This window comes from Grus americana, chromosome Z, assembly GCF_028858705.1.
Source record: "Grus americana isolate bGruAme1 chromosome Z, bGruAme1.mat, whole genome shotgun sequence".
Taxonomy (NCBI): domain Eukaryota; kingdom Metazoa; phylum Chordata; class Aves; order Gruiformes; family Gruidae; genus Grus; species Grus americana.
This window is the reverse complement of record NC_072891.1, coordinates 70,406,889-70,417,520: the sequence shown is the minus strand read 5'-3', so window position 1 is coordinate 70,417,520 and position 10,632 is coordinate 70,406,889.

Below are 10,632 nucleotides of genomic sequence, written 5' to 3'. Positions count from 1 at the left end.
TCTGAGCTTACAGTGAAGTTTGTGATTTGATGGTTGCATATTGGTGTCTCTCTGAGTATGTGGTAAATAAAAGCCTATATCCCAAAAATACGCATCTAAGTTATGGGTCAAATCTACCGCTGCTGCAGTGCGGTACCCTCTGAGGGTAGACGTTAGCTGTGGGGTAAAGACCAGGGATCTAGGGCAGACCTCAGCTGTTGCAGCCCGTGACTTTGAAATTGCAGTGGTTAGTCACTGAGTGTATTCACACAGTGTTAATGAGGGTCAGGCTTGGGATATCACTGGCAGGGCAGTATTGCACTCAAACTTCACATGCTCCATTTCTGAGTGGAAGTTTGGACATATTTTGAGGCTCCAAGAAAGGGCAGGGGCAGGTTGTGCCCCTCTGAACAGGTCTGTGGAGCTCAGGCTGAGGTAACCTCTCAGTGGGGCTTTGGGGGTTGCAGTGTGGCTGACTGGCAGGTGCAGACCGAAGAGTAATCTTGAACTGCACTGAACTGATACTGCAGATGTATCCAGGCCATGCAACACTTGATGCATGTGCTTCTCATTGCAGAAGAGGGACCTCCACCAACAGCTACCACGAAGAAGAAACTTTTAATATGCAGGGTGCTTTCTTACCAGCAGCAAGATTAGCGCTCTAAGAAAACTTGGAAAAGCAAGCAATGAAATCCTGTAGAAGAGGCAGAAACTGCAAAGTATCTAGCTTTGAAAAAGGTGTGTAAGAGCCAATAGTGAGAGCTGTGCTAATGCTTTGGCATCCAAATCCAACTAGCAACCTTTGACTTTATGCCAGTTCAGCACTGGGTGTGAAACACTTGGCAGTTTGCCTTGACTTCCCAGCATTTTTAGGTCTGGAGACAGAGAGAGCAAAGAGGGAGAGAGAGCAGACCTGAGTATTCAGAAGATTGTATAAGTCTTGTTTCTGTTTCTTATTTCTTCTTACAAGAAACCATTCATGCCTTTTGGGACTATGGAAGACCTAACTCACAAGGATCAGTTTAGGGAAACAAACCACATCTCCTGTTTCTTTAAAAGTGCTATTTAGAAGTATTAAGTTGTATTTTGTGCTCCCCTTGCACAAAAAAATATTTCTTGTCAAGGAAAGATATTATCAGATATGATTTTCAGGAAGTGAAGTATCCTTCCAGCTTGGAACACCAAACTTCTTTGTTAAGAGACAGGATTTTTTAAACACCTTCCCTTCTCCCAGAAATATCTGAACTGCTTAGAGTATCTGGAAACAAATGGTCACAGCTCCTAAGAAATTAGAAAAAGTAAAAATATAAGAAAGTTTATTTGGTTAGTTAATTTGTGTTTGCAGAACAAATACAGTACATCTTGATGTTTAACCTGACGCTTCAGCCAAAGTAATTTTAGATTCAAGGTGTGCTTTTCCAATTCAGTGGAATAATTTTCCTTGTGTTGCAGGTGTGTTTACCCAAGTCAGAAGAATATATATACACACACACATATATATAAAATATATGGTATAAAATCAGAAGTCTTCTCACTAATCACATAACCCTGTTTCTAAAAGTTTTAAGTTAACAGGAGCAAAAGTATCTTTGATATTCTGATAATTATAGATTTTGCTTAGAGGTCTTTTTCCCATTTGCAGTCCTCTTCTCACTCAGAACTCTGTGTGGAAGGGGAGGGAGGGCAGGTTAGGCTTCCAAGCATCGCTGCTACAGACCTTTGCTGCAGAAAGCCTTGTCAGGCAGAGGGGGTGATCTAGAAGCAGCAGGGTTAGCAGAAGAAAAGCCTGCTAATCACAGGTCACTGGCATTTGAAAAGATCCCACCAGCCCTTTCCTTCTTTGCCTGTATTACCGTTCAGTTATGTACACTGATTTCGGTGCCTGTAGTACCAGCTTTTATTGCAATCATCTTCCCCCCTTGGGCAGCACAACCCACAAATTGGCTGCTTTGGTTATTCCAGCATCACTTTGGGAACCTCAATGCCAAGCATGACTCTGCTACTTCAAAGCATTGATGCTTCAGGAAGATATTGCGGCAACTCTTACAGGCATTACTGAGAGCAGTAGCATATCCCACAGTCTGCCAATACTCATGCCTGTTTTTTCCCACGCCGGCTTGGAGAAGGAGGCAAAGCAACAGAGACGTTCATTTCTCCACGTTGGCAAATCCCATATACCCTGTTTTGTACTATTCACACTGTTTTGTTCCCTTGCATGTGTTGAATAGGATTAACAAATAGAGTTTTTCCTTTAAGCTCTGGTGAACTTTACTAAGATACTCAGAAACTGCATCAGAAGTTTTAAATAGTCTTTCTCACTGGTGGTTCTCTTGGCACCATAATTTCTTGTCTTAATAGAGGCACTGACACTTTGTCAGTGACAGTTCTTGTTCTTTATCACCATCAGAGTGTGTGACATATTAACTTCCAAGCAACCTAGAGGTTTTATTTGCTGTCACAGATCTCTTTAAATATTGACCTCTTTAAACATTAAACATTACGGACAAACACCCCAGAATTGATGATGCAGAGATTGCAAAATAAATTACTGTTTAAACCATGGAATGTGCAACATGACAATTCAGAGCAGCTGTCAGGGCCACCTCCAGCTACCCTCTGGAAAGTGCTCTCACCAGCTGCGATATCGGTGCTAATTGTGGTTTCAGACTTATTTCAGGAAGCATTATCGTCAAATAAGCATACTGATGAATTGCTTTAATGACTCCAAATCAATCTCTTATTGTTTGTCCTCTGATCTGTGGAGTTGTTACTTTGTGAAAAATAAGGTGTCATTGGTCATTTGGGCTCACCAAAAATGAAAGTATATGACTCAAGAGGTTTAAAACTTCAGTAGTAAGGCTTATATCTAGGTGTATCTTGGTAATTTCCTCTCCAGGTAAAGATGTATTGGTCAGATCTTTGGTTGTTGAAATCAGTTTGGCATTTGTGTCTCTATTACCTCAGAGAGTTTGCCCAGGTCCAGTTTCAAGTTCTTTGTGTCAAACACCTTGCTCAAAGAAGGGAATGCAAATTCTTAGCCATTACCACCCCCCGTCTGAGTTTTCCAGCTGGATCTGTCTCCTTTTCACTACACTCGAAAAATAAGAAACAGCCGTCCTCTGGCAAGCCTCAGAAGAGTGTAAACAGTGCTGTAGTTATATGCTATACACCAGATATGTTTTACTTCAGCTCAGAAATAATCCTTTTGCAAGCAAGCTTACCTCCAATCCAGAAGGAAGACTGTTAACAAGGGAAGAACTCACAAGATGGACTGTGCACATACCCAGACCGTACACTTATGACCTATCTTCAGGACTGTATACTTATGACCTATCCTCTTCTTTTCTCAGGAGAGAAAAACCATGCTTTTACACTACTTTTCAGGTGAGACAGAGCACAACTTTGAAGCAAACCTCCTGATTTTTCCCACATACCACGTTGGAGAGAGGTCTTGAACCATACTATCTGGATTACCTGCAGATAACACTATCGCAGAAGATTTGCCCCTGCAGTGCTCCAACACTAATGAGTTTTCCATTCACAGGTCAGACCAGAACCAGTCTGAAGTAAAACCTACTGCATTTCAGTAGATTGTCAATATATTTCAACATATTGTGGAATACCCAGTCCTCAGCACCAACTGTTTTACTGTACAGATCCACTCCTACAATGTTACCCTACTTGTCAATATATGCATAGCCCAAATGATCTTCTGATATTCAGTAATCATCCATTAGGTTTTCAACTGGGGTATCACCTTTGGTAGCTGTTAACTAATTCATAAACAAACAAAAATGAAGAAAAAAAAAAACCAACACAAACCCAACCAAAAACCCCAAAGCAAAACAAAAGAAATTATCTCTGGTTCAAAACTGAAATGTCACTTCTCTCTAATGCTTTTTCTTCTGCTACTACAAAGCATGCAAGGGAAACACCAAGAGACAGGGCTTCCATCCACAGGCCTGATTAAGGCTCGGGTGATTTAGGTCACTGTTACTTCATTGACTTCAGTGAACAAAATAACTACACATCCCAGATGAAGACCTAGACAAAAAGCATTTTGCTATAAGCACTGACTGCAAAATCAAAACTCAAGGATAGATTTTAGTGACTACAATAAAGATATGACACCAGGACAAATAACAAGATCCATTCAGATATTTTCTGCCCTCCATTCCAAGCCTCCAGTTTTACTATGTTAGTGAGGACTGGCTGGAAGGATCCCTGGTGCCAAGGTGAGAGCCACGGGAAACAACAGCTCCATCCCATGCAGCTCCACAGAATGTGAGCTAAACCCCTACACTTTAGGCTTCCCTTTGGGTGCTAGATGTTTCTGTATGTATCCCTCCATCTATCCACATGCATCTGTTCTCAGCCTAGGCAGTATTTAGAAATTATTTCTGCCTCAGAAGTTTACATTTATTTCCTCCTGTTTGAGCAACCTTGTGTTGATCTGCTTTAAATTAAGAACATGGGTTATATCTCTTAATTTTAAGGAGATTTACCCCAGCCTTCATTCTAGCTAGCAGTATTCCCCTCAGCAGAAGACGCAGGTTAGTACTCCACCTAAAGATTCACATTTTTATCTTAAATTTCCAGATCCTGTTTCTAAATGAAGATTGATATGCTGAAAAAGAATCTACCTGGAAGAATCCTTTTCTATTTGGGAAAGAGATCCCTCTTTGGCACCTGCAGTTACTTAGGTGCCTTCCCCATTCACCATTTGTCAAAGATACAGGACGTCCATCTATCTCCTGCATTTCCAGTGCTGCTAGGTCTTGGCGTTTCAGAGAATTTATTTCTTTTCCCAGTGACCAAAGAATTGCAGACCTTCCTACCAAGTGCACCTGGAGGTAGGCAACAAGACTACTATAAAGGGAACGTTGTTGAATGTACATAAACTGGAATTTTACTGGGGCTAGTTGAATTTTAAAATCTAAGTGGAAGGTTACAGTCAGCTGAACTGACCTTGGAAGACCTACAGATAAAAGACACAGGTTAATTCAGCTGTAAATCTGTGCAGAATGGTGTAGCAATGGGATGATGGTCCGAAGGCAAACTGCTGGCCTAACTTCAGGTAACTGCTGAAAATTATTTTCCTGAAAACATAACAATTCTAGAATAGACTTATGCCCTTCCAAAGAAGATTAGCTGGTGTGCAAAAGATGCCGGATGACTAAAAAACCCCAAAATTGTTGTATATGAGCACAAAGCAGTTTATCCTGTAAAAAACTCCCAACTTTCCCACTAACACAGGGTCTAGGACACAAAGTCTTGGTTTGAATTTTCATGAGTGAATTTAGACTCCCAGACACTTCTGAGCAGACTGAGAGCAGTGGTGCTGCACTTGAGTTTGCTAGATATTGGATGAGGTACTAACAACTGTCCTTCCATCTCTTATGGAAGTTAAAATCCAAGACAAGTTACAATAAAAGCAGCAGATAAATCGGCATCTTTAGCCAATGTGCCCTTTAATCCAAACAAGTCTGAATATTCAATTTTGCAAGTGTGATTGTGCAACTCAAGATAACTGCTCCACTTCTGTCCCACTGCTCTTTAGTTAGTCACCACCTGTGGTGTTTTCCACAATGCACGTCATTGAAACTATCCTATGCAGATTATTATTAACTTATACATATGAAAAATATTTTCTTTTCCTACTGCCTCTCAAAAAACCTGTTTCTCTTTCTTTGCCTCCATCACTTCATGTTCAGAAAGACTTTACTGCACGAGTAAGAGCCTCAGTGAGTGGAGCCACTAATGGAGGACAAGCAACATATCTCAGAAGCTGGTCAGCAGTTCAGCAATTTGTTTTTCTCTCTTTAAACCTATGAATAGTTTCAATCACCCCTGTATTTAAAGTCAGAGATATGCTTACATGACTTAATTGAATTGGGACATTACACAGAAAAAGACTATATCTGAGCCTGTGACACCAAGTGCAATCAGCATTTAAAAAAAAGAAAACAGCACAGACTCAAATCCTGATTCTTGCAGGTCAGGAAATCACTGAACTTGGAGATTTATTTGACAGAACTTACAATATATCAGATCTGACTGAAGATCTGGAAACTGCTCAGTGTCTTGCCAATGCCTTTAAAAGGGAAACTCACCCAAGAGTAATACAATGACAACTGCAAATGCTTCATGGCTGTGAATAAGAACGCAACCAACCATCTCACACAGCTGAGAAATGCTTTTCTAAGGCACACAGCTGCACTGTTGGGCTGCCTGATGGTCAAATCTCAGAACACAAGCTTTCTTCCACCTGACAAAGAGCATTCAATTTTAAAGAGTTTATATGGCCAGCTTTCTAGCTGCGAAGGGCTGTTGAAGCATTTCAGTTTTGTTTTTCACACACTATCAAAAGATGTTTTGTTTTGGCTTGTGTGCTTTCAAAGACACAACAGAAATATTTACAAAGACACTATTCATGTCAGTATTTAACTGCTGATTGACAGCCCTTCTTCTGCATGCTGGTGAAAGCTTGCTGAATTGTAGCTTTGGCTGGAAGGAGTCAACAGTGAAATTGAACACCTCTTCCTCAATCCCAAATATCTGCAAATCTAAAGGGCCTTTTGTAGAAAGAGTACTGAGTTTCAGAAAGCAAGGCAAGAAAGGAAAATAATTCTTTTTTTCAGTTCTTTCCTTGTGCTTATTGCTACAGAGTCTAACTCTGACCCCTGAACTCAGGGTAGATATTTCTACCATCCTCATCAGCATGCCATCTGACAAGAGGTTGTTAGTTTTGTTAGGTGTTTTGTTTCCTTCCACATCAGTTCAATGAAAGAAGGACAAAGTTAAAAATGCTGGCTGTTCTTATGTTTAACATATTTACGGCAGAAAAAAAAAAGTTGAAACAGGCCTTGTTAAGTAATGGGACCTTTTTTTCTGTGTGTCACTGAAAACTTTGCCTTTTCAAGGCATGAGTTAAAAACTGAAGAAGTAGGTGTGTACTTTTGGTTTCACATCATTTAACAAAAAGTGATTTCAATGTTTTAAAGCAGTATTTACACACAATTGTTTCCTATAAGAAATTCAGGAAAGTTTCCATAAAACAGCTGTAACTTATACCTTTTTCTAATATTTTGAGCTTTCATTTTTAAATCACTTTTAAAGCCCTCAGCTGAGTATTGCAAGACAAACGTGCTGGACTTTGCCTTTCAAATACATGGAAACAACTTGGCATTTGCATGGGCCAAGATACTTAGAAGAGTTTCCATTTCAGCAGTGGACTTTTTGAATGTTTATACAGTAAGTGAGACAGAATCAGCCCTAATATTCTACACTGTAAGAATATACCAGGAATAAGTGGTCTGCAACTACATTAATATTTGAATTGTCACTCTAGTATGAGAAAGATTTATGTAATTTAATGTTTCAGAATATTCTGATACGTCAAACAAATGTGAAATAATTGAATCAACAGAAATATCAAGATGATTTTTTTTTAAAAAGAGAGAAAATAAAAAGAGAAGAAAGGAGCAAAAAGAGAATAGCAAGTTATTAATAAATGCACATTTCATATCCAACTTTTTGACAAAATTTTGTGTGAGATTCTGTTCTCTGGGTGCCCAATACTTTTGCCACACTACTAAGTGTGTAAAATTTGAAAGTCACCTTTGTCTCAAGAATTTTCACCTATTCAGATATTCCTCCATTACTTGACACAGAACAGACTTTCTTGCTTTTTTCTCCCATTACTTTAGTTAAGCTGCTTGTCTCATCAGCCTCTCAACAGTCAGCATGTCTATGGATCTGTTTGCAACCTTACCATCAAGCTTTCATTTGAAACTGCTATTTTATATTGTTCTATCAGCCTTTTATCGTGACCTCAAAGACTATGTTTCTCCAATTACTGATTTCACTGTTGAAAAAAAAATCAATGACCATTTGTGGATATCTTATGGAAAAGATTTTGGGAGCACAATGGTGGAAGAGGAGAACTTCAGGTAGAAAGAATGGATTTAAATAGCAATTTTTTCTTCCACTTTTAAACTTAAACAAGCAAATCTTATAAAGGACAACTATGTAAAATGCTTTCAGAGGAAAATGAGGAAAATTATCCTGCCCAAATAAAATGAGAACTTTGCCTGAAGCTATGCAGCCATCACTTTGGTAGTGCCTGTGTACATGAAGTGCCCCAAGACACACATACACACACACACACACACAAAAAAAAAGCAACCCCACAAAACTTCTTCAGAATTTAGAAAGAAAATTCTAAATTCTTTCTCTGTATATAAAAGGAAGCCTCTTTCAGCCCTACCACCTTAAATGTTGTCTTACAATCCTTTTTTTCTACTTTGTATGCATCTATGTCTTGTACATGCATATCTAAGTACTTGGAGGCATGTGTAGGCATCAACATTCTTTCAAATTCAGTTTTCCCTAAGGTTTTTTGAAATTCACCCTATTCCAAAACTTAACTGCCAGGTTGCTGCAGGAAAAGTCTATTCTAACATCAGAAGTATACTGTCAAATTCAGTACAAGAGCCTTCAAAATTCATAGTAAACTGTAAAAAGTGGCTTCAGAAATGCACACCTGTTTTATTAGCATAATGTGGTCTCTGTCACAAGCATTAGGGTGTTTTAAATAGAACTGTTCTGTGATGCTTTCACCCCAGCAGTAGCTGTGGTCAGGCAAGCAAGGCTGTCTTAGAACTTCATCTAAACCCTGATAGTCTCCTTTTGTAAGTAAAATTGATTCCCCTCTTCCCCACGTCTGTCCCAATTCAACTTCTGGAACTGCCTAAAAGTTCAATCCAGGTTATTCTTCTGGACAGCTTTTTTCACCTGCGTTGTAGGACACGTAGACACACTATCTGTAGGTATAAACCACCAGCTGATCTGAACTGCTTCGTTTTGTTATTATGTGTATTTATACTCTATCATACACATTGTTAAATATTACCCCAAAGAGCAAAATGGAGTGGAAAAATACTCCGGTGCCTGGTCCAGGAGCAGTGAGTGCAGTTCCTCAGAACACCACAACCTCTGGTAGCTTTGAGCAAATCATTCTTCTTTCTTTGCTAATGTTTTTGTCTCAGAAACTGTGTAGTAATTCTTCCTTTCCACCAAAACTTTTCCTATTTTTATATTCAGACATTGTAAGCTCCTGGTGCAGGAAGTTTTTTGCTCTGGCTTTGACTGGAAACAGAATGAGAAAACTCTGTCTCACCTTCAGCTTTTTGTGCACTCTGTTGGAATGACACTAACATAAATGCTAAAAATATTTGGCCAGTTCTGTTGAGGCCATTCAAACTAAGATTATGTTTGGCTGTTTTCAGCTTTTCCTCATTGTGCAAGATGGTGGTTTTAAATATGTTATTGCTAAATTAGTTTAACTGTTCCTGTATAAATATAGCTAGTTACCATCTGAACAGCTAAAACACCGTTTTTCACAAGGTGCCTGGCTAGGGTGAATTTCCAATAAGAACGAACGAAATACTTCTGCTTGTGAAACAGACAGACAGGGTCACCTGTGTCATCCCTGGGCCACGCTGGAAAGGCATATCTTTGAGTCAACAGGGTGACGTGACCTGCTCTCATCATTGATGCAAAAGTACTGGCAAGTTTGGAGAACTACAGTTGGCAAAGTTAAAAGTTAGCTTTGTGACTTTCCCTTGGGTTGGATGATGGGAACAAACACCTCACTTTAAACAAGCAAAATAAAAGAAAAACAAGTTTAAAACAGGCAATGTTTTTGTCATATCCTATACATCTAGAGAAAAGAAAAAACTAATACATATTGTGACCGAAGGCCAAATGCTGAGCCTTGGCTACATATGCTTTGGCTCCCATTGTAATCAGCAGAAACTCTACAGGAGTTTATCGAAGGTCAGAACTGAACCCTGATTTGAGCTCAGATCAATATAACCATGTGATTTCACCAGCACCACCTGAGTGTAATAAAGTAGAACTTAAGCCATCATATCACTGATTAATGCATTTCATGTTTAAGTAAAGATACAGAACTTTATTTAAATATAAATGGCAGTCCAAGGAAATGAAAGTCAGTATAAACTGAATGAATGCCTTGCTGTACAAAACGTGAAACAACCAGCCATTTATCAGAGTGTAGCTTAATTATTCTGAGTGCAAGACAGTAAATCTGAAGGAAGAAGAGACGTGCTAAGAAACCAGACATTAAAACTACAGAAGGAGAAGCAACTTATGAGTGGATTTAAGTCAAACATATCACCTCAACTGCAGAGCACAAGGCAGCAAGCAATCTTTATCCTAAGTGCTGATGAGAACTGGACACTTCCAGTTGGATCCAAGAGAAAAGTACACAAACTGTTCTCCAATCCTTCTGCTACTGAAGAGAGGAGTATTTTCCCCTTTTGAGATTTCTACTGCCTTGAATTGGCTTTGCATCACCTGTTTCGTCTGTGCCTGCCATGGCGTCAGACTACAATGAATCTTCTCCTTCCAGAACATCGTAGTTTTCATTCCACCATCTGTCTTGGCTGTCCCTTAGGAAGATGTCTGTATGAAGCGCAGGCTTTGACACGGAGCGTGAGTTGAACGCCCAGGGTGTCTGCTCTCGGCAATGCAGGGTCTGAAGTACAGGGCAGTTCTAACTCCATTCCAGCAGAAACCACGCAGGACGCTTGCTCTAGCTGTGGTCACACTTTTGTGCATCCTATG